This window comes from Harpia harpyja, chromosome 14, assembly GCF_026419915.1.
Source record: "Harpia harpyja isolate bHarHar1 chromosome 14, bHarHar1 primary haplotype, whole genome shotgun sequence".
In the NCBI taxonomy this organism is placed as follows: Eukaryota; Metazoa; Chordata; class Aves; order Accipitriformes; family Accipitridae; genus Harpia; species Harpia harpyja.
In genome coordinates, this window is record NC_068953.1 from 17,635,277 (window position 1) to 17,655,932 (window position 20,656).

General features: G+C 48.7%; 1 long non-coding RNA gene across 1 annotated transcript in view; it reads right to left on the reverse strand.

Moving 5' to 3' along the window:
• Positions 1 to 693: 693 nt before the first annotated feature.
• LOC128151402 (uncharacterized) overlaps positions 694 to 20,656 on the reverse strand; it is a 150,014-nt gene continuing 130,051 nt past the window's right edge. The window contains exon 3 of the long non-coding RNA XR_008238365.1: positions 694 to 6,141. This is a non-coding gene — a long non-coding RNA (uncharacterized LOC128151402). The remainder of the gene's footprint in view (positions 6,142 to 20,656) is intronic.

Here is a 20,656-nt window from a genome sequence, read left to right on the forward strand (position 1 = left end):
CAGGGAATAAAGACAAGTTAAAAGGCAGGGAAGGGCTGCAAAAAAGGTTCAGCTTCAGACGTGGAAGCAGAAATGGGGATTTCCTGGATCTCGGACCCAGGCAGGATCCCTGCCCATCCCCAGGCTGCTCCAGAGGGGTACTAGCGCTTGTTTAAAATCCACATCGATCGACCTGTCCTGCATGACCCCAAGATTTACCTCCCTAAATGCAGCTGATGCTTTTTTTTCCAATATCATATTTACAAACTGTCATCCAAATTATAATATGTCACAAATGTGCAATTACCAACATTTAAATATATATACATCTTAAATATAGCACTGTTTAAACTAAGGATAGGTTATTATTTCAGCAAGCAACATCTTACTGCTTATCCAACACTTTATAATCATGGTGTGTGCAATATGGCACGAAGAACAATGGAGCTTTCATGGGGCCCGGGGCGGCTGACCATCTCTGCGGGCACAGGTATGCGATGGAGAAGTCCTGATTTCACCCAGAGTGCCATCCATTTCAGCTCTTGCAACAAGAGTACATTGTTCTGTGCTCTAACGTGGGCAAGAAAAACAGAGCACTCAATTGTACTTGTCATAATGCACATATAATTTATAGTAATGTTGGTTATTAAAGGATTTCTAGTAATTAACAGCAATGTGCTCTTTCACTGCCATTTCCCACCCCCCCCTTTTTTTTTTGCCTGTCATAATAACAAACATTCCTGGGAGATGCTCTGGAACGCATCCTATAGGTCTTGGCACAAAAGCTGGAGAGAAGCTTTTGAAAACCTGCCAGTCTTATCTGACGTGGATCTCCCAGGTACTATATAAAGCCAAATCCTCTTGGGCCCAGGAGGACCGTGGGTGGCAGGAAGGCACCAGCACCAACGTCTTCCCAAAGCCAAACTGCAGCCGGGGTGGGGGGAGAGGGGCCAGAGCTGCCGTTGCATCCATGCCAGCACGGTCAAAGGCATCAGCAGACCCCAAACCTGCAGGCACGGACCGCCACGCTCAGGGCTTTCAGTAAGGAAAAATAATCTCATCACTTTCTGCTTTTTTTTCTCTCTAGTATTTCATACATTTCCAGTCAAAGAGAAAGATGCAGAGGTAAAACACAAAATTAATAACTGCCATTTAAGTAATGTTTTAACAGCCCAAATGGTAGACTATTTTAATGCCCGGGAAATGGGGTTGAGACGGGGACCCCGTTGACTCAATGCCAAGGGGCGGTGAAGGCTGGGGGACACACTGCACACCCGTTTCACCGCCCAGGAATGGGGGCACAGAGCGCACGAGCCCGGCCAGAGAAACCATGACAAAACTGCTGCGGCAGAGCGAGGGGCTCTGCCAAAAACTAAAATGCCTCATAAAATCAGGCTGGTTTTGCTGGAAGCTGATTTTGAAAGGAACCAGAGAAAAAAAGTTTTGACAACATCAGAATGTCCCGTTTCCTTTGTTTTAATGACATTGCTGTGATTTTCCAGTTCAAACCGACTTTTCATTTCACTCTTGCAAATGTTATACTCTGTGCGGTAACACACTGTGATAGGACTTTGGACTGTCTTCAAAATGGAAAAAGCTAAAATCAGAACAAGGCATTTTGATAAATCCAAAGTTAAAACAAACAAAAAAAAAGCCTGAAGAATTTTCCTGTATGGAGAATTTCACAACTGCTGGACTCCATGCTCCCAGACCTGGGCATCTTGAAACTCTTCATGCAGAGGATGTGATCTCACCCCACCACCTCGGCACGTGCCACCGTCCCGGGCGAGCTGCAGCCACGGCAAAGCCCATCCGGGCTCCTCTGGGCTCAAGTTGTACCCGCCCTTTGCCACCGCTCCTGGGACATACGCGAGGGCATGCTTCAGGGGAACGCACGGGTTGTTTCATATCACCGTATGCTGAGTTAAGACCTGGGATTTGCTACCTTCACGTGTTTTCCAGTCGGCAATAAATGCAGTTTGCAGATGGCTCTGAGATAGCCTGAGGTCAGTGGTTTGCACAAACTGCTCTGAAAACAGGGCTTAGCTTCAGCACGGTGGATTCGCCTGCGGGAAGCACAGCTCACATCCCGCCGACCTCGCGCCCCAAAAGTGGGTTTGCATGTCCCACTGCAGCAGGGCTTGTGCACAGAGCATGCATGCACACGGCAGCATCGCACCCAGACCCCGACCCACTCAAGGCAACCCTGCTGTGTGTGACGATGCACCGCGGCCACCGCCAGTGTGGGCAGACAGGCTGCCCAGCTGCTGGCAGGGACGGCAGGCACCCATGCGGCTTTTGCCAGCATCCCCACGGGGAGCAGAGCAGCCGCATGTCTTTTCCTGGTGAAGCTGGGACATCGCTGCACGACCCTCTTCCCTGCCAGGAGATGCCCAAGTCAATGCATTTATATCCCAGCACAGCGATACAGCTGGGAGGGTTTTGCACTGGTGAAGTTTGCACCGGCACCTTTCCTCCAAGTGGGATGAAAGTTTTGCCATCCAGTGACCCCATCCAAATCCCCACCGGATCCAGTGGCACCGCGGTGGGTGCTGCATTCGCTGCCCAGGTCCAGCCAGTCCCACAGGGCTTGGGGGGTGATTGGGGGCCACGGCAGCCAAATGGCTTAGGGATGAGTTGAAATTAAATATCCTCCAAAATTTATCACAATCAGGAAGGGGACGGGGGGAAAAAGGGACAAAATCTGACAGAAATTTGCCAAATACCACATTTCACCAGACCTGAAATTAATGTTAATGGGTTAATGGAAACTCCATATGGCAAGAGCTGCTGAGTTTCCAGGCTTTTCAAGGCCCTTCCCACGAGTATCTGCTGTGGGTGGGGACAAGCTGACTCACAGTTTCCAGGGCTGTAGTAACATTTCAACACCCCAGCGTTCCAGCCTTGGGGACTGATGGCAAAGAGCATATTCCCAGCAGAGCGGTTGGGAAGTTTTTTGACAACATGTTTTCTTGTGTCAGAAAATGTCAGTTCGGCAAAACCAAAACTGGTTTGGTTTTTTTTTTTTGGTAGCAAACTACCAGATTCCATGAAGTGCTGCTTGGAAAAGTTGCCTGTGCTCAAGCCTGGATTTCTAGTCAAACCCACAGAGGTAAAATCATCTCCCAGCAGGTCGTCAACGGTGGGTGATGGCACCCATCCATGGTGGTCCCCACCCCAGGAGAGGCCCCTTGCTTGGAACAGGGACATGGACTCTCGCATCCCAGGAGAAGACCTGGCTCTACAGGTGATTGCAGCCCTATTTCTTTAAATCTCTCCTGGGTGGAGCTGGGCCAATTTGTACAAATAATTAAGCAGTTATTCAGGGAGAAAGAGTCCGACTTTAACGCTGGAGACGAGAGCACCCATCTGAGATATGGGATATTAGGTTCAGTTCCCTGTTTCGGGTCAGGACAAACAGGGATTGAACCACAGGTCAGGCCAGTGCCATGAGGACAGGATTATCCCCTGTGCTGCTGCTTTCATTTTGTAGGAAAACAAACTCGAGCCATTCCAATACAGTCCTGCTGCAATCCAAGGAAAGCACTGGTGTCTCAGGTTTTGTAGGACAGAAAGGCTGCCTTCATCCAAACCTAATGCCAGCCTCCACAGCAGAGAAAGGTGGTTTTTTTCCCCTTAATAAAAGCTGTATTTCCATCTCTCTCGAGCTGCCCCTCTCCCCGAACATAGCCGGAGGGACCTTGTTCAGTCCCACTGCCATGTGGTGTCATTTCACATTCAGCCAGAGATGAATAGTCACGCACTTTCTCCATTTGAAAAATACACAACAGCTAGAAATGTATTGTTGCTATGAAGTTTCGTTATTAAATGTTCCAGGCAGTGAGAAGTGAAAAGAGAAATTTTGGGGAGTATTGCAGAAGGTGCGTCTCGCTCCCAGGGACAAGCTGGCCGGGCTGGACCGGCGGTGGCTTCGCAGCCTGAAGTCACTCGCTGCCGGCCTCGGTGACGGCAAAGGATGCTGAAGCAGAAAGAGCTGCAGGGCGCAGCTTCCCATGGGATCCAATCCACAGAGAAGAAACAGCAGCAAATATCACAGCAATGAACACAGACCTCTTACAATTTCCAAACCATTTGCATCTGCTGTTTCCTTTAGGCTAAACTGCAATTTTTCCAATGAGAGAACAAGCCAAAGGAACACCTTGGCTCTTGCGTCAGTCATAGGTCACATGGTGAAACATGAAGCGGGAAGAGCATCGTCTCCTATCTTTCCCAACAGTGCTGAAAATCCCGGCCGAGAAGACCACTCCTCTCCGAGAAGCCTCAAACAGACACCTTCAAAAAATCCAGCATAACCTCAGCAAAGCAGAGCTACCCATACATTGAAAAGGATGAAGAGCTCCACAAAGCATGCCGAGGCTTCCCTTCGCCAGCATTATGGGGAAGGTGATCGGTGAGTGTGTGCTGCCGGCAGCCCATCCGGCTTTTTGCCGGCCACCTGCGCGTGGCTGCGTCTCAGGCGTGTGGCAGGTCCAACCAGGCAGTCGCAGACTGGCCAAGGAAAAAGGAGAAGCCGTTAGGCTTGAACTGAACCCAAGTCAAACTTCTTCTGAGGTTCAGCAAATTTCATGTCAATAACTTTTATTCCTCCTCCAGCAGCCAATACATTTCCTGAGCGCGGGCAGCATCACCAATGCACGCCACCACCTCCAGTGCGAGCCCGTCCTCTGGCCAGCCAGGCAGATTCTCAAATTGAACGAGATCTGATTTATCAGCCAGTTCCACTGCCTAATCAAACCCAGCTATCAAACCTCCGGACTTTGTACCACCTCCTTACGCTCTCCCTCTTGATCCCATGCAAGCACTGTTAATTTCCCCGTGCTGTATTTTTTTCTTACAACACTCTGGGGAGGCAAGGAACTGCTGTTAACGTCCCCTTTTATTCATCCGGAGGGCTTGCAGTGGGAAGGACCCTCAGAGACATGTCAGTGACCAGCTCCCATGGAGTCCGGTGGGACACAGAGGTCTAATTACCTTTGCTGGTCCAGGGGAAAGCAATTTGCCCAAGGTAATGGGGACTATCTGTGCTAAAGAAGGGAACAGAGCTCATGTGAAAGTCCAGGACTGGAAACCTTCTCCGCCTGAAGAGGACTGTGCTGGGACACAGGAGCTGCCCTGGGTCTCCACTGCTTGCAGAGCACCTGCAAGCAGCCATGTGCACCCACCAGCTGGGGAGCCCCTGCCCAAAACTATTCCTTTCTTTTCCATTTTTCCACAGCTGAGCACACTGGATTCAGACCGAGAACTGCTGCGAACTGCTGCTCGCTCAGGAGGTTGGTATCAGCCAAGCAAACACCACTCCCAGGTTTCAGTGGGCTCGCCAGTCCTGTGCCCAGTAGGTACAAGTTGGTTTTGTTGGTTGGATGCTCAGTGAAACAGAGCTGATATAGTTCCAGTTTGGCCCCTGGTGTCAGCATCCAGGAGAGGCCAAATGGCCTGTGGGGACAGGACTGTCCTCGGAGGAGGGTCCCCAGCTGCCATGCCCCAAAACTGCTCTGACCCTGTGCTTCTGTCCAGGATGACCGAGGGCAGAAGTTCCTAAACTGCTGTACGTACCCAATGAGTGCTGTAGGGAAGATGGAGGGGGCTAGGCTACTGCTCATCCGAACGTGGCTTTCTGAGGACTTCTTGGGGTTGGAAAGCAAAGCTACAATTCCTCAAAGCACCAGGATCTTGTGGCCTTACCTCCACTTTACAGATTCACTAGACAGCTGCAGGATCTCCTGACCACCAGTGCAGTACAGGAGTGAATGACAGGCATCATCATTACTCCTCTGTGCTCTGGAATGAAGCTGCTGATCCAGGGGAAGATCTACCTGCTATCAAACCTTTCTGTGTCTTTTCTGATGCCATCAACAGTGATTTTCTATGACCTTTTGAACTGGCGATCTAATAAAATGAGGCATGTGGGTGGAGAGGATAAAGACATTGACTCCTGAGCCTTAATCTAGTGCTTTATCCAGAAGGACATCCTACCTCGTGGTCAATTATGAGCGACCGCCCTCCAATGGATCCCGCAGCAGTGTGAGCACAGCGATCGGCTCCCAGGACGCGCACGAGGACATACAAGTGCAAGATGGAGAAGTGGATGGGGAGGAGAAGTCACATTCAGCCAGGCCAAGGGTGGTGCAGCCTCCGAGATTCCTGCAGGAGAGAGATGGACGTGCTGAGTCCAGCCATCTGTCTGCGTGAGAGCACTTCGGGGATTTCTAGGCCCACAGAAACTCCTAGCATCTACCTCAGCCTCATTCTTTACTTCCCTGGTTGCAGGCAGAACAGCAGGGCCAGCCATTAAACTCCTCCTATCCTGGTCTGGCTATAGGAGTCAAGTAATATCACATAAAACAGATGCTCTGTTCAAATAGGAAGGGAATTACAACTGCCCGTGTCCACCAGAGGATACATCTAAAAACCACACCACCCATAACAAACACACAGGAGTTTGTCCTTTTTATCAGCATTTATTCAGCAGCTTGTGGAGACAGTCTGCCTTTCTGGAGCCTTTTCCAGGCAGATAACACCCAGTTCTGAAACTGCCCTTTACTTTTTTTTGGCTTGGCTTCGGTGAATTGTCATTTTTGAGCTGGAAAGGGTCTATCTGAGTAAGAAAAACAGTCCAGCACTGCATGCTGCCACCATGCTGATCTAGCAACAAACTGCGTAATATGCCAAGCCCAGTGTCTTTAAAAAAAAAAAAAAATCTACCCCTATCCATATTTACCCATACAATTTGCAAACACAAACCTGGAAGATCCCTGGGAGGGCGGGATTAAAAAAAGGTTTATTCTCTTTGGAGCTGGTCCAGAGAGCAGAGGGAGTATACGTATATGTCAAAAATGGATTTTAATTGAGGTTTGTTTTGTCCAGTGGTGCTCTCCTAGAAGCAGGAGCTAAAAACACGGTGGGGCTGGATGAGAAGGAAGCATAGGTTGACAAAGACATCAAAGCAGATCTGAGAAAGGTCAGATATAAATGGCAACCTGTCCATTTATGCAATAGTTTGCCCTTCTATTTACGACGGTATTTTCTGGGAAGAGCTGGTCAGAGCCAACTAGGGCAGGCTTGTAAAAAGATAATTTTTCTCCCTTAGAAAACACAAAGACAGACAGACTGGGCTGCTGGCTTTTCTCCCTTCCCAAGATCTGCTGCCCTGGGCAATTTGTTCTGTTGCAGCAGCTCTTTGCTGAAGTGACTGGCGTCTGGTCTGCTTCAGAGCAGACGCCAGTCACTCCAGTAAAGAGCTGCTTACCACATCTTTGGTAAATATTTTCTGCAGTGGTACAGTAGTGTCTTAAAGAGCAGCACTGTTATTTCGTAGGCATCTCCAATAATAACTCAGAGAGAAGCAGCCACAAGACATTAGCAAAAGCTGCTGCCACTGACCAAAACTTTATAGAGAAGCAGGAACAGAAGTGGGAAGAGAATAGAAATAGTGACTGAGTCATTGGCTGGAGAGGCTGAATGCAGCAGGGGCAAAAAAAAAAAAAGCCAGGCTTCAAAAGCCAGTCCCGGTACACGTCTGTAGGACCAGCACACACTGGTCTGATGCTTCCCCAAATTTCTTGCAACCTCAAAATGGGGATATGAAAATCATTATGGGAAAAAGAGAATATTGTCTTCTCTGTTTTGAGCCTGGACCAAAGGTAGCCAGGGGCAATCATTGCTAAAGTACCAAAACTACATCTCTCTCTGTGTTGAAATTGTATTTTGAGTACCTCTGCTGGCAGCTGGCTGCAGGATCTCCAGGGCTTGCTCATGCAGAAGTATGTGAAAATAGAAAGTAGGATTACGGAGGAAAGGAGCTGACCCCAAAGTCATTGGCACTGCTGGGTGTTACTGAGAGCAAATCTGAAACATACACCAGGACACAGAAGTATACAGTTTGACCGAGCAGTAGCACAGTTGCTTCTTAGGCACCCAGCCCATGGAGCAGGCTTTGCTGAGAAAGGAGACGGTGGCTGGAAGCCACTTGGGTCTCCAGGGGATCTTCTCTGTCCCATTGCCACACCATGGAAAGAGAAAACCCCTCTCTGAGCAGGCACCCCACAGGGTCGGTCCTGCTGTACCTTAAACTGTGCTGAGAAGCCGTCTCTGTCCAGGAAACTGCTGGCTCCAACATCTCAGGCTGTTGCGAGATGATCAGAAGCAGCAGCTTCTTCCCTAAGGCACCGTGGGTGCCAGCAGCATACCTCCCCACTGGGCAGCCGTCCCAGCCACCAGCACGGCCACACGTGGGCACAGACCCATTGGTCTGTGCCTGGCTGAAACACCTACTGAGTCAGGCAGCTCTGGAGGTGCAGGTCTCCTCTGCAGACCCCTTATCATCCTTTTGGAGCTACGACTGGGGTTTTCCGTAGTTCGGCATGCGTTCACGACACTAAACTCTTTCACCGGTATTTTGGTGCCAGCCATCTCTAGCAGCCAAGCCCTCGGAGGGTGTAAACTGGCATAGCTCCTATCACCTTCAGTGGACAGGTCCCAGCCAAAATCTGACCATTTATTTACCTTCTTACATGGGCGATTACCTGGGACCATGCCTGACCGCACAGCCTGACCCTGCACGCTGGCTCTTACCCACCCTACCCAAAGTCCAGCCTGTGCTAGAGCTGACCTGGCACAGGGATGCAAAACTGTCCTGCTGTCTGGAAACCGCAGAAGGCTTCCCGTGGCCCGTCAGGCTATTCCAGCATCATTTGGGATGAGAACGAGAGGATGGAGTACTGACTGGAGCAGATACCTGGTGACAATGTCTGATAGAAAACAAATTTTATATAAGGTGAGTGGGTTTTAGCTCTCAGCCTCTTTTTATTCAGCTAGTGAGTGAATAATGATTAATGCACGGTGATCAGATGTGGTGAACCGAGACCAAAAAAGCAACGAGAGAGAGAGACGAGTGCGTGTGAGTGTAGAGGAGCTCGGCCGAGAGCTCAGGCACCAGATCTGCAGGAACCGAGTCCCAGCAATTCTTGTCCCACTTTTCATGGGATCGGCTCTCTCTTCATTGAGCTTCATCCAGCCCTGTGGTAGGGGACTGCAGCTGGTTAACAACAGCTAAAGACAAGAGTCATTTAGGAGGAAAGGCAATAAATTGTGTTGCATTAAAAAAAATAACCCCCAAAGGCAGGTTAGGACATCATTTTCACCTCAGCTGCAAGACCTGCCAACACCTCCCAAAGCCACCTCCAGCTGGGGCTGCTACCCCTGCTCCTGCATCCCCTCGCTGTGACACTGGTCAGCGTTTGTGACAATGACCCACCAAATCGCCAGTGCCTCACACCGAGGACCAGCACACTGCCAAACATGGGCCCATGGGCCCCATACCCTCGATGCAAATGTTAAATGCGCAGGACGAAAGAATGACATCAACCAACCCAACACAAGTTATTAATATCGTCATTAGCCAAACAACAAACGTTTCTCTCAGAGTCGTAAAGCAAGGGTGGCATTTTTATTAGCTGAGGTTTCCTCCTTTTTTTTTTTCCCTCTCCTTTTTAATGGCCTTATCCACAAATGCTGACAGCCAGAGGGAACTATTTGTTATGTACATTAAAGCAAGAAGCCATCAGACCACAGCACTACAACCACTCCCCATATCATTATTTTCTTCTTCTGGATTTATATGAACCTCATTATTAAACCTTAGCTAATGCAGACATCCCAACAATGCACCAAGTGCTAATAACTGCTAAGCAGCATTATTAATTATTGTAATTACAACACTTAAAATATATTTTGATTATATTAAAGAGAATACTTTCCTACTTTTCCAACCAAAAAAAATCCACAAATGTAGCTTATTAACACTAATTCTATTCTTATTGGTAAAACTATTGTTAGATTTCAAAGGCAGCTAGTCTGGGCCCTAAAAAAGATATATCATGCTGTGATGGCGTGGCATGTTCTCAAACTCTGGTGTCACTTAGCTGCAGTGGGGGCTGGAGGGAGCTTGGCAAAATGTGTTAGCAGGGACTCACATGAGAAATTCAGTCCTTGAAGTTTGACAGCACCCAGTGCCGGTGGCCTTTAGGAGAGGCATAAATACATACATCCCCCTTACAGCTTACATCCCCCTAAAGCTGATTTCAGTGGATGCTGGCGGGCTCCATACAGGCTTGGGGGAATCAGGATCACCTGTCTGACCAGGAATGTCGGGAAGCACGTATAGGCTCACCTATGGCGAGTTGCAGGGAAGCACCTATAGTCTCACCCATGGTGAGTTATAGAGCCGCTGTTATGGGTACAATATAGGGCCTCGATCCTGCGACAGGCACTCTCGTCGTTAACCCTTGCTTGTAACGTTCAGTAATTATTCATGCTGAACCCAGACACACAAATGGCCATATAAATACAGAGCCGCACTTTTAATTAAAGATGTGCTGAGATAAAAAGCTTCAGAAAACAATTTCAAACAATTAAAAATAATATTGGAGGTGTTTGTCTACCCAATCTGCATGTGTCCTGAGTGGCTCGGGGAGGCTTGCTGTATTTTTACCGTCGACAGGACTGTTTGCAGCGATTCCCCTCTGCTCCACTGGCAGGCTGAACACACACGCAGCCAGACGCTTCTTTGCTCCAAAGAGTTAAGATTTCACTTGTCAGGCTGTTTTTGTTTCTATTCACATGTCAGTGCCTGTCATTTATTTAGTCAATGGGACATGTCCAAGGGATGGAGACAGACTGGGTTAGTCATTCTGACCGTGGGTCGCCAGTCACTGCAAACTGCCTGAGGTCATTTCCAAAAGTGCCACTAACAATGAGAGGGAAGCTGGGCCCGGGAGACCTGCAGGAAACGGCGCGGAGATTAAAGACAGAGATAGTCCTTTGCAAAAGTACACTAGAGGAATGTTCCCTATGTTCTGTCAACAGAGTTTCTTCCTCGCTCAAGACTGTCTATTTTAAGTCTGAGCTCACACCAAAAATGGAAATCCTTGCTCAATGGCTATCAGTGGATCTTGGGTTTCTGGGGCTGCAGCAGCACTACGGCCAAGGAAATGAACTCTCCAGCTCGGCCTTTGCTGCCGGAGCCTCTCTAAACAATTCCTCCTCGTTGCAGCTCTCTGCTGGGTTTGCTCCTTTGCCTGGTTAAAGCACGGGGTGTAAGACCCGGCTGGAGCCCACGGTACCGCCCCGTGAGCATCCTCCCCACCGGCGTACCCCTGGCGTACCCCCGGCACTGCCGCGGCACTGCCTTCGGCACGCTTGCACCCGGCTCTGGAGATTGCATCTCAGCCCATGCACGGCAGCAGAAAGCAGAGCAGGGCTGCAAGGGCCACAGTTCAGGCTCGAGCCGCACTTCCAGGACACTCTCCTGCTTTAAGGAAGGGAATGGAAAAGAAGTGTTGAAACACAAGCATAAATATTTGCTGCAGCATCTTGGGCTGAAATCAAGCCCCATGACTGCAGATCTGGGGGAACGAGAAATTCCTCTGGCAGCCATCTGGGCGTCAATACAGGGCTGAAATACAAGAGCATTTTTAGGTGCAGAGATGCACATTTTGCTTTTTAAGCAAAATAGTACAGGCCACTCTTTCTTAACACATAAGGTACCTCTGGGTGTTTTGGAAAACATTAATAACAACCACATGATTGGTGTAAAACACTGATTTTCCATCCAGACACACTATTGTTTTCAGATAAATACATTCCATTGAGCTTTTTTGTATCTGAACTTTCTGCATGCGGCTTCTGCGTCTCAGGCAGATGGGAATGGGGGTTTGACAACAATAGCGGTGGCCCAGGAGGAGCCACTGGAGCCCGCTGGCTCAGGAACTAGTGACAGGGGCTAAACCCTGCCCTCTGGTGCAGACACAGTCACTGGTGACGTGGGACAGGGGTTGAAGGTAAGGAAGGGACAGGAAAAGGAGCTGCACGGTGGATCTGAGCTGCTTTGCAGAGATAAGGAAAAGCAGAAAATACATTTCTTAGAATACAGACATCTATCACGGACACACACAAGAGTATCCAAATTCCTCAGTGTTATATTTATGAAGCCATTTGGAGACATGATACAGGCCAGTTCCTGTAGATTTTTCCATGTGTTGTTAAAGATTCAAATTACAGAGTAATTTTCAGTCTTTGAAGACATTGGTCTTGGTATTGCAGAGCCTGGAGGCTGCTCCAGGCAGGGTCTGTCTGCGCTGCAGACAGGAGATAATGCAGAGCCACCACCAGCGCTGAGCAAGCTCAGGAGTCAGGAGCAGGCCAGGAATGACGGCGTGGAGGCACTGGGGGGAATTTACGCTGCTTGCAGATAAGGCAAGCATCCTGCTTTAAGCATGGGGTAAACAACTTTTAATACACAAGCTAGTTATCTGGAGAGTCCCATGGGAGGAAGCATATCTGGTGCGAGGCTCCGCAGGCACATCTGCGCTGTGTGGCACAGCACTGTGTGGGGATGGTGACCCAGCCCCGGTGCCCAGGCGGTTTTGGGGAGCCCAGCTGCTCACCAGGGCTGGGGCCAAGGCTCTACCAACTTGCAAAAGAGAATTGAGATAGTTGGCTTTGTCTCCGGGAGGAGGACTGGGGCTCCCAGTCCATTGGTGGCCTCATGGTTGCACTTGTAGGACTTGGGCCACCCGAGTTAGAAATCACAAAACAGTTGGCCAAAATCTGAAAGACTCTAAAAAGAGACTTGAAAACTCTTTTCCAGCACAAAACTGCTGACACCAATCATTTTTCCCACTAATTACACAGAATACCCTACCAAACTAAATTCAGGTGTGTTTTCATTGATAAGGCCATGAAAACACTCACAAGCTGGAGAAGGCAAGTCATTTCATCTCAGCATGATAACATTTGGGAGAAGTAACAAGATCACAGCTGCTCCTTGGTGCTCCCCCTGTAGCTGCAGGGTTTATCTCTCGCTGTAGAACTGAGGTCTGAAACCTCGATGAGCATCGCTCCCAGGTGGTACTTGGGGGAACACGGGCACAAGCTCAGCCCTTTGCCTTATCACGGAGAGGCGACAGAGTCAGGAGAGGTGATGGAGGGAGCAGGAAGAGCTGATCTCAAGTTCAGAGCCTGATTTACAGCTGAGGCCTCGGGCAAATCACTTACTGGCTTTGTGGTTTCATTTCCTCATCTGTAGAATCTCTTTCACGGGTGATGTGTGAGGGGGAATTAACATTCAAACTTTGTTTTTAATAAATTTTTAAAGATTTGTCCTGTGTTTTATGAATATTTCTGAATGATCTTTCTGCCCTTGCATAAGGGTCTTTCCCTGCCAGCTCTTTAATCTGAGCTCCTCTCCCTGGAGCGGGTGCGATGCCTCTGCTGCAGATTTGTGCTTTCATTGAGTAACAATTAAGCTGCCTCAGTTAAATGTAAAGGCATGTGAAGAAAGTTTTCTGCTGCCAGTTCTGCACCGCGCCACACTGGTCGCCAGCAGGACACATCAAACAAAAGAGTTCCTCTGCATAAAATAAACCAAAGCAGCACCCAGCACACGCCGATGAGCTGTTTGCAAGCTCTGAGCGACCCTCAGTGCTCCAAAATTCTTCGTTTATGTGTGAAGCATCAGTAAAAACTCTGTTTTCACCAGCCCAGCGTGATTTGGAAGTGAAAGCCTGGGCTTGAAGCAACTCTGTGCTGAGGCCAGTGGAAATTCGGTGCGGGTTTGACCCGAGGACTATGCATGCTTTAGTCTCTGCCTGTTTATTGTTAAGCTCATTAAAAACATCAGGGGTTTTGCATCTTAAAAGTCTTTTCTAACTTCATAAAATATGTGAATGCTTAAGAAGGAATCTGTGTGCAACTGTATAAATAGTGACTAACAAGTAGGAATTTTGTGGTGTTCAAAGGCAGCAAAATAAGCTGACGAGCCTCTGGTATAATAAGTTAATTTGCCTTGCAGCCTACCTGGTACCCAGGACCAGCTCACCCTCCCTCAGACATCGCTGGTCATGGGTCATGCACTCCTCCACCCAGATGAGCGATTTTAAGTTAAAGATTCAAAATTAGCCATCTCAGACGTGCCCCAGCCCAAGGCTGGTCACTTCCTTATAGTATGGATGCTGAATTTCTATTAGAAGAAAATTCAAAGCATTTCAAAATTAAGCTTTTTGACACTTTGAGTTGAAATAATTTCCATTTCTAAATGACATTTCATTCTATTTTTAAAATGCTACAAAGTTTTGAGAGCAAATCCAACCATGCAGTCAACCAAACCAACATTTTTGTTCAAATCCTCATTTCCCAGAAAAATTGAAAACCATTTGTTTTATTCAGAACAAGAACAAACCTTTTCCCCAAAACTTTGCAACTGCCAATAATCCATTTTTATCCCAGATTTAATGTTGTTGTAAAACTTCCTTACTGGAACTGCTGGAACTTGAAGTTGTCATTAAATGGATACCTTGCACTGTCACTAAAATTCATGCTATTTTGTAATCCTGTAATTCCCCAAACTCGTCTCAGGCTTCAGTGCCCCTGTCCGAGGGATGTTTACAGCTTATTCTTCCTCGGTAGGCAAAATCAACCCAAGAGCTAAAACTGATGAAAGGCACATTGCTGTCTGTCATAAGGGGCATATGTTGAAATATGGCAGTGAAAAAAGCCAGCAATGCTCAAACCGCTGCAGAATCCCAGTGGAACGAGGCATGTGAAGAATATTTTATATTTAGTCAGAAGAGGGGAAAGGCAGGAGCCGGATGATGTTGGGTTTTTTATGATGAACTCAGCCAGATGCTCAGCCTGGTGTTAGAGCTGAAGGAGGAAGTGGAAAGGTTGAGGAGTATCAGGGAGTGTGAGAGGGAGATAGATTGGTGGGCCCACACCCTACCATCCCTGCGGCAGGGGCAGCAGATGGAGGCTCCGCAAGAATCGGAGGTTCCCTTGCCCTCCTGCCACCAGGCAGGAGGGGACCTAAGAGATGGAGGGGAATGGATACAGGTCCCTGCTCGGGGAGGCAGGCGAATCCGCTCCCGGTCTCCCTCACCTTCCCAGTTGCCCCTACTCAACAGGTATGGGGCTCTGGAACTTGAGGACCAGGACAGTGAAGATCAGGGTGTAGATGAAGCCCTATCTAGGGAGGTGCCTAAGCCCAGTCAGGCATCCCCACGCATTCTCGCATCCTCTGAAAAAAGAAAAAGGAGGGTAATTGTTGTAGGCGACTCCCTCTTAAGGGGGACAGAGGGCCCGATATGCAGACCTGACCCATCCCACCGGGAAGTCTGCTGCCTCCCTGGGGCCCGGGTAAAAGACATTACCAGGAAACTCCCTGGTCTGGTTCGGACCTCTGATTATTACCCATTGCTGGTTGTGCAGGTTGGCAGTGATGAGATTGCAGAGAGGAATCCAAAGGCAATCAAAAGGGATTTCAGGGCACTGGGACGATTAGTAGAAAGATCGGGAGCACAGGTAGTGTTTTCCTCAATCCCTTCAGTGGCAGGGAAATACACTGAAAGGAACAGGAAAACACACCTGGTCAATACGTGGCTCAGAGGCTGGTGCCATAGGTGGAATTTTGGGTTTTTTGATCATGGGGAGACTTACACAGCACCGGGCTTGCTAGCGACAGATGGTGTCCAGCTGTCTCAAAGGGGTAAGAGAATCCTTGCTCATGAGATGGCAGGACTCATAGAAAGGGCTTTAAACTAGGTTCGAAGGGGGCAAGGGATAAAACTAGGTGCACCAGAGATGAGCCTGGGGGTAGTGTGCCGATGTTAGGGGTGGATTCGATGACCCAGCTCAAATGCATCTATGCCAACGCACGCAGCATGGGCAATAAACAGGAGGAGCTGGAAGCCATTGTGCAGCAGGATAGATATGACTTAGTCGCCATCACGGAAACATGGTGGGATGACTCCCATGACTGGAGTGCTGCAATGAATGGCTACAAGCTCTTCAGAAGGGACAGGCAAGGTAGAAGAGGTGGTGGGGTGGCTCTTTATGTTAGGGAATGTTTTGACTGTTCAGAGCTACACGATTCTGATGACAAGGTGGAGTGCTTATGGGTGAGGATGAGAGGGAAAGCCAATAAGACAGATATTGTGCTGGGAGTCTGTTATAGACCACCTGACCAGGTTGAAGAGACGGATGAATCATTCTACAAGCGGCTGACAGTAGTCTCAGAATCGTGTGCCCTTGTCCTTGTGGGGGACTTTAACTTTCCAGACATCTGCTGGAAATACAACACAGCAGTGAGTAAACAATCTAGCAGGTTCCTGGAGTGTGTGGAAGATAACTTCTTGACACAGCTGGTGGGTGAGCCAACCAGGGGAGGAGCCTTGCTAGACCTGTTGTTTACGAACAGGGAAGGACTGGTGGGAGGTGTGATGGTTGGAGGCCGTCTTGGGCTTAGTGACCATGAAATGGTAGAATTTTCAATTCTTGGTGAGGCAAAGAAGGTGGTCAGCAAAACCACCACTATGGACTTCCGGAGGGCTAACTTTGGCCTCTTCAAGGCACTGGTTGAGAGAGTCCCTTGGGAGATGGTCCTGAAGGGCAAAGGGGTCCAGGAGGGATGGACATTCTTTAAAAAGGAAATATTAATGGCTCAGGACCAGGCTATTCCCGTGTGCCGCAAGTCAAACCGCCGAGGAAAACGACCGGCCTGGCTGAATGGGGAGCTTTTGCTAGGACTTAAGAAAAAAAGGAGAGTTTATCATCTCTGGAGGAAAGGGCGGGCCACTTGGGAGGAGTACAGGGATCTTGTTAGATCATACAGAGAGAAAATTAGAAAGGCGAAAGCTCAGCTAGAACTAAATCTGGCCACTATCATAAGGGACAACAAAAAATGTTTTTACAAATATGTTAACAGTAAAAAGAATCCCAAGGAGAATATCTATCCTTTAATGGATACAGAAGGGAACGTAGCAACCAGTGATGAGGAAAAGGCCGAGGTACTTAATGCCTTCTTTGCCTCAGTCTTTAATAGTGAGTCCAGTCATCCTCAGGGTACTCCACCTCATGAGCTGGAAGGTAAGGATGAAGAGCATAACATACCCCCCTTAATCCAGGAGAAATTAGTTAGGGACCTGCTGTGCCATCTGGACACTCACAAATCTATGGGACCTGATGGGATCCATCCAAGAGCACTGAGGGAACTGGCTGAGGTCCTTGCCAAGCCACTCTCTATCATCTATCAGCGTTCCTGGTCAACAGGGGAGGTCCCAGAGGACTGGAGGTTTGCCAATGTGACTCCCATTTATAAGAAGGGTTGGAGGGAGGATCCGGGGAACTACAGGCCTGTCAGCCTGACCTCGGTACCGGGAAAGATTATAGAACGGTTTGTTTTGAAAGCACTCACATGGCAAGTCCAGGATAAGAGGGGGATCAGGCCCAGTCAGCATGGGTTTACGAAAGGCAGGTCCTGCTTGACCAACCTGATCTCCTTCTATGACCAGGTGATCCGCCTAGTGGATGAGGGAAAGGCTGTCGATGTTATTTTCCTAGACTTCAGCAAGGCCTTTGACACTGTCTCTCGTGGCATACTCCTTGAGAAGCTGGCATCTTGTGGCCTGGATAAGTGCACTATTCACTGGGTGAAAAACTGGCTGGATGGCCGAGCCCAGAGGGTAGTGGTGAATGGGGTGAAATCCAGTTGGCGGCGGGTCACAAGTAGTGTTCCCCAGGGCTCGGTGTTGGGCCCTGTTCTGTTTAATATCTTTATTGATGATTTGGATGAGGGGATTGAGTGCACCCTCAGCAAGTTTGCAGACGACACCAAGTTGGGAGGCAGGGTCGATCTGCTTGAGGGTAGGGAGGCTCTACAAAGAGATCTGGACAGGCTGGATCGATGGGCTGAGGCCAATCGTATGAAGTTTAACACGGCCAAGTGCCGGGTCCTGCACTTCGGTCATGGCAACCCCATGCAGCACTACAGGCTTGGGGAAGAGTGGCTGGAAAGCTGCCCGGCAGAGAAAGACCTGGGGGTGCTGGTTGACAGCCGGCTGAATATGAGCCAGCAGTGTGCCCAGGTGGCCAAGAAGGCCAATCGCATCCTGGCCTGTATCAGGAACAGTGTGGCCAGCAGGAACAGGGAGGTGGTTGTTCCCCTGTACTCGGCACTGGTGAGGCCGCACCTCGAGTACTGTGTTCAGTTTTGGGCCCCTCACTAAGGAAAGACATTGAGCTGCTAGAGCGTGTCCAGAGAAGGGCAACCAAGTTGGTGAGGGGCCTTGAGCACAAGTCTTATGAGGAGCGGCTGAGGGATCTGGGGTTGTTCAGTCTAGAAAAGAGGAGGCTGAGGGGAGACCTTATTGCTCTCTACAACTACCTGAAAGGGGGTTGTAGTGAGGTGGGTGTTGGTCTCTTCTGTCAGGTGTCTGGAGATAGGACAAGAGGAAATGGCCTCAAGTTGAGGCAAGGGAGATTTAGGTTAGATATTAGGAAAAATTTTTTTACTGAGAGGGTTGTCAAACATTGGAATGGGCTGCCCAGGGAAGTGGTTGAGTCACCATCCCTGGAGGTATTCAAAAAGCGAGTGGACAGGGTTCTCCAGGGCATGGTTTAGGGGGCATGGTTAATGGTTGGACTCGATGATCTTGAAGGTCTTTTCCAACCGAAATGATTCTATGATTCTATGATTCTATGATTTCTAGGGAGAGTTCCCTGCCATGGGAAAAGTTCCACGCTCTGTTTTTCTAATGAACAACTGTCTCCAGTGTTTCACAATGCCGGGTTGCTTACTATGGAGAGCTGGAGCAAACCTACTTTCTCTCTCCGTGTCCTTTTCAGCCCACATAGCTTTATTAGCCAGGATGGGAAGAAGACTTGAAAGTCATAATCAAAAAAACGCAACATCAGTTGCATAAAGAAACATCATCTTCCCGGGCTCTCCTGAGCTGAGAGGCTTCCTGTAATCTTCACAGTCTCTGGAAGAACAGCTGACCGTCTGCCTGTTCCTCCACTGTTGTCTTCACCTGGGTCTTCTGTAGCTCCTCTGCTATCCTGATGCACTTTCTCCCTGTGTCTGCAAGTACCTGGCCGCTAGCTGTGTGTATGGGAGAAACCAGCGGTGCTGATTAAGGATGGAAACCAATGGCAGAGGGCTGAAAAAAGAGTGAACTGCTTCCCAAATAGAAAAGCCACACAAAGCCTCAGGTTTGAGAGACACTTAAAAGCTGCACTGCACTTCTGTAGATGGAACAAGTCTCACCGTCTGGCATACACCTCGCGAACGATGATGGGAATTCACGTATCCTGCTCCCTTCCAAGGGTACGAGCACTTGGATCCCATCAAATAACAGACTGTGCTGCTGCCTGTGAAGTTCTCCCCTTTGATTCTCTTGCTGAATGCTTAAGCCAGTGACTCGGCCAGGAACAGACTCATTTTCAAAAGAGGCAGTCACGTTTCATTCCTGAATGCTCTCTCTATGTCCCTCCCACCGCAGAGCATCTCTGTGCTGGACCACATCGCACTCCTCCCGCAAAGGCTGCTCTGTCTTAGGTCTCCTCTGCTTCACGTGAGAAGGTGGAACAATGCTGCTTTCTGAGTGCCCCTCCAGAATAGAGGAGCTGGACATTGTTTTCTTTTCCCGTTTTGTTTTGCACGGAATAACTCCCCTCTATGGAGTCACTTCGGCTCCAGAAACAGACTATTAATAAACTTAACTGCTTTGGATAGTCCAAGCCAAATGCTGGCCTTAGAGGGGAAAAAAAAATCTACAATTGCATAGAGCCTTTTCATCCCCGAGAGCCTTCCAAAGCACATGTAGTGATTATCCACCGCTGAAACGCCACCACCTCTGCGGTGGCACAGAGGAGCTGTTTAACACAACACTCCAGTCTGCCCGTCCTGGCGCTTGGTTGAATGGAGGTCTGTATGCACAGCACATGCTTTCTCGAAGTTGGATGCTCTTTGGTGGCTTTCATCAGCTCGCTTTTGGTCTACAAATAAATGGTCATATCAAAGGAGTCAAGGGGTGGCCCTGTGGTTAAGGCACAGAGCTGGAAGTCAGGAGTCTCGGCAGGAGGTTGAGACAGTCCTTTGGTATCAACATTTTCTCTGCTGGCCCCATCAAGTTCTGCAGAACATAAGCTTTAGGTTTGAAAGAGAAAAACAGTTCAGTTATTTGGGAGTCTAAGGTCCAACTGAAGCAGCCAACATGGATGAAAGCACAGTTGTACCCTGTGCTGCCCATTCACCTTTAAATCTTATTCCAGGCACAGGATCAGACTCTCATGCTGAAGCCGCTTCTGATATGACCAAGGGTGTCCAGCATCAGGCAACATACAGGGCTCACAGGAAGAGGCTAAGAGCTACTTTGGTAGTGGGTGAGATGATACCTAGACTATATGAAGGCAAGTACAACATCCAACCTACAGACAGGACCAGAGCTCCCAAGGAAACAAAAAAGGAAGAAGACTATGTGCCAGATCTTGCTCCATGTGATACCTGAAGCCAATGGAGTTGCTCTGAATCTGTGCTAGAGAAGCTAAAACCAGAATCTAGCACCAATTTTGGAACAGGATGCATGCAAAAATGACACACAGTTGTAAGACCAACAGAAAAGGTTGAACACCAAGTACACGTGCCATTCTGGTATGGATCTCCAAAAGAACAGAGGGGTTTAGTCCTTTTCCTTTTTAAAATTTATAAAATTAATAGACATCTTGGTGAAATAAGAAACGGCGCAAGCCAAGTTTTTAACTCCAAACATTCAGAAGCCCTAAACTAGCACCTGCCCTCCTCCCCACCTCCCAAAATAGACCTGAG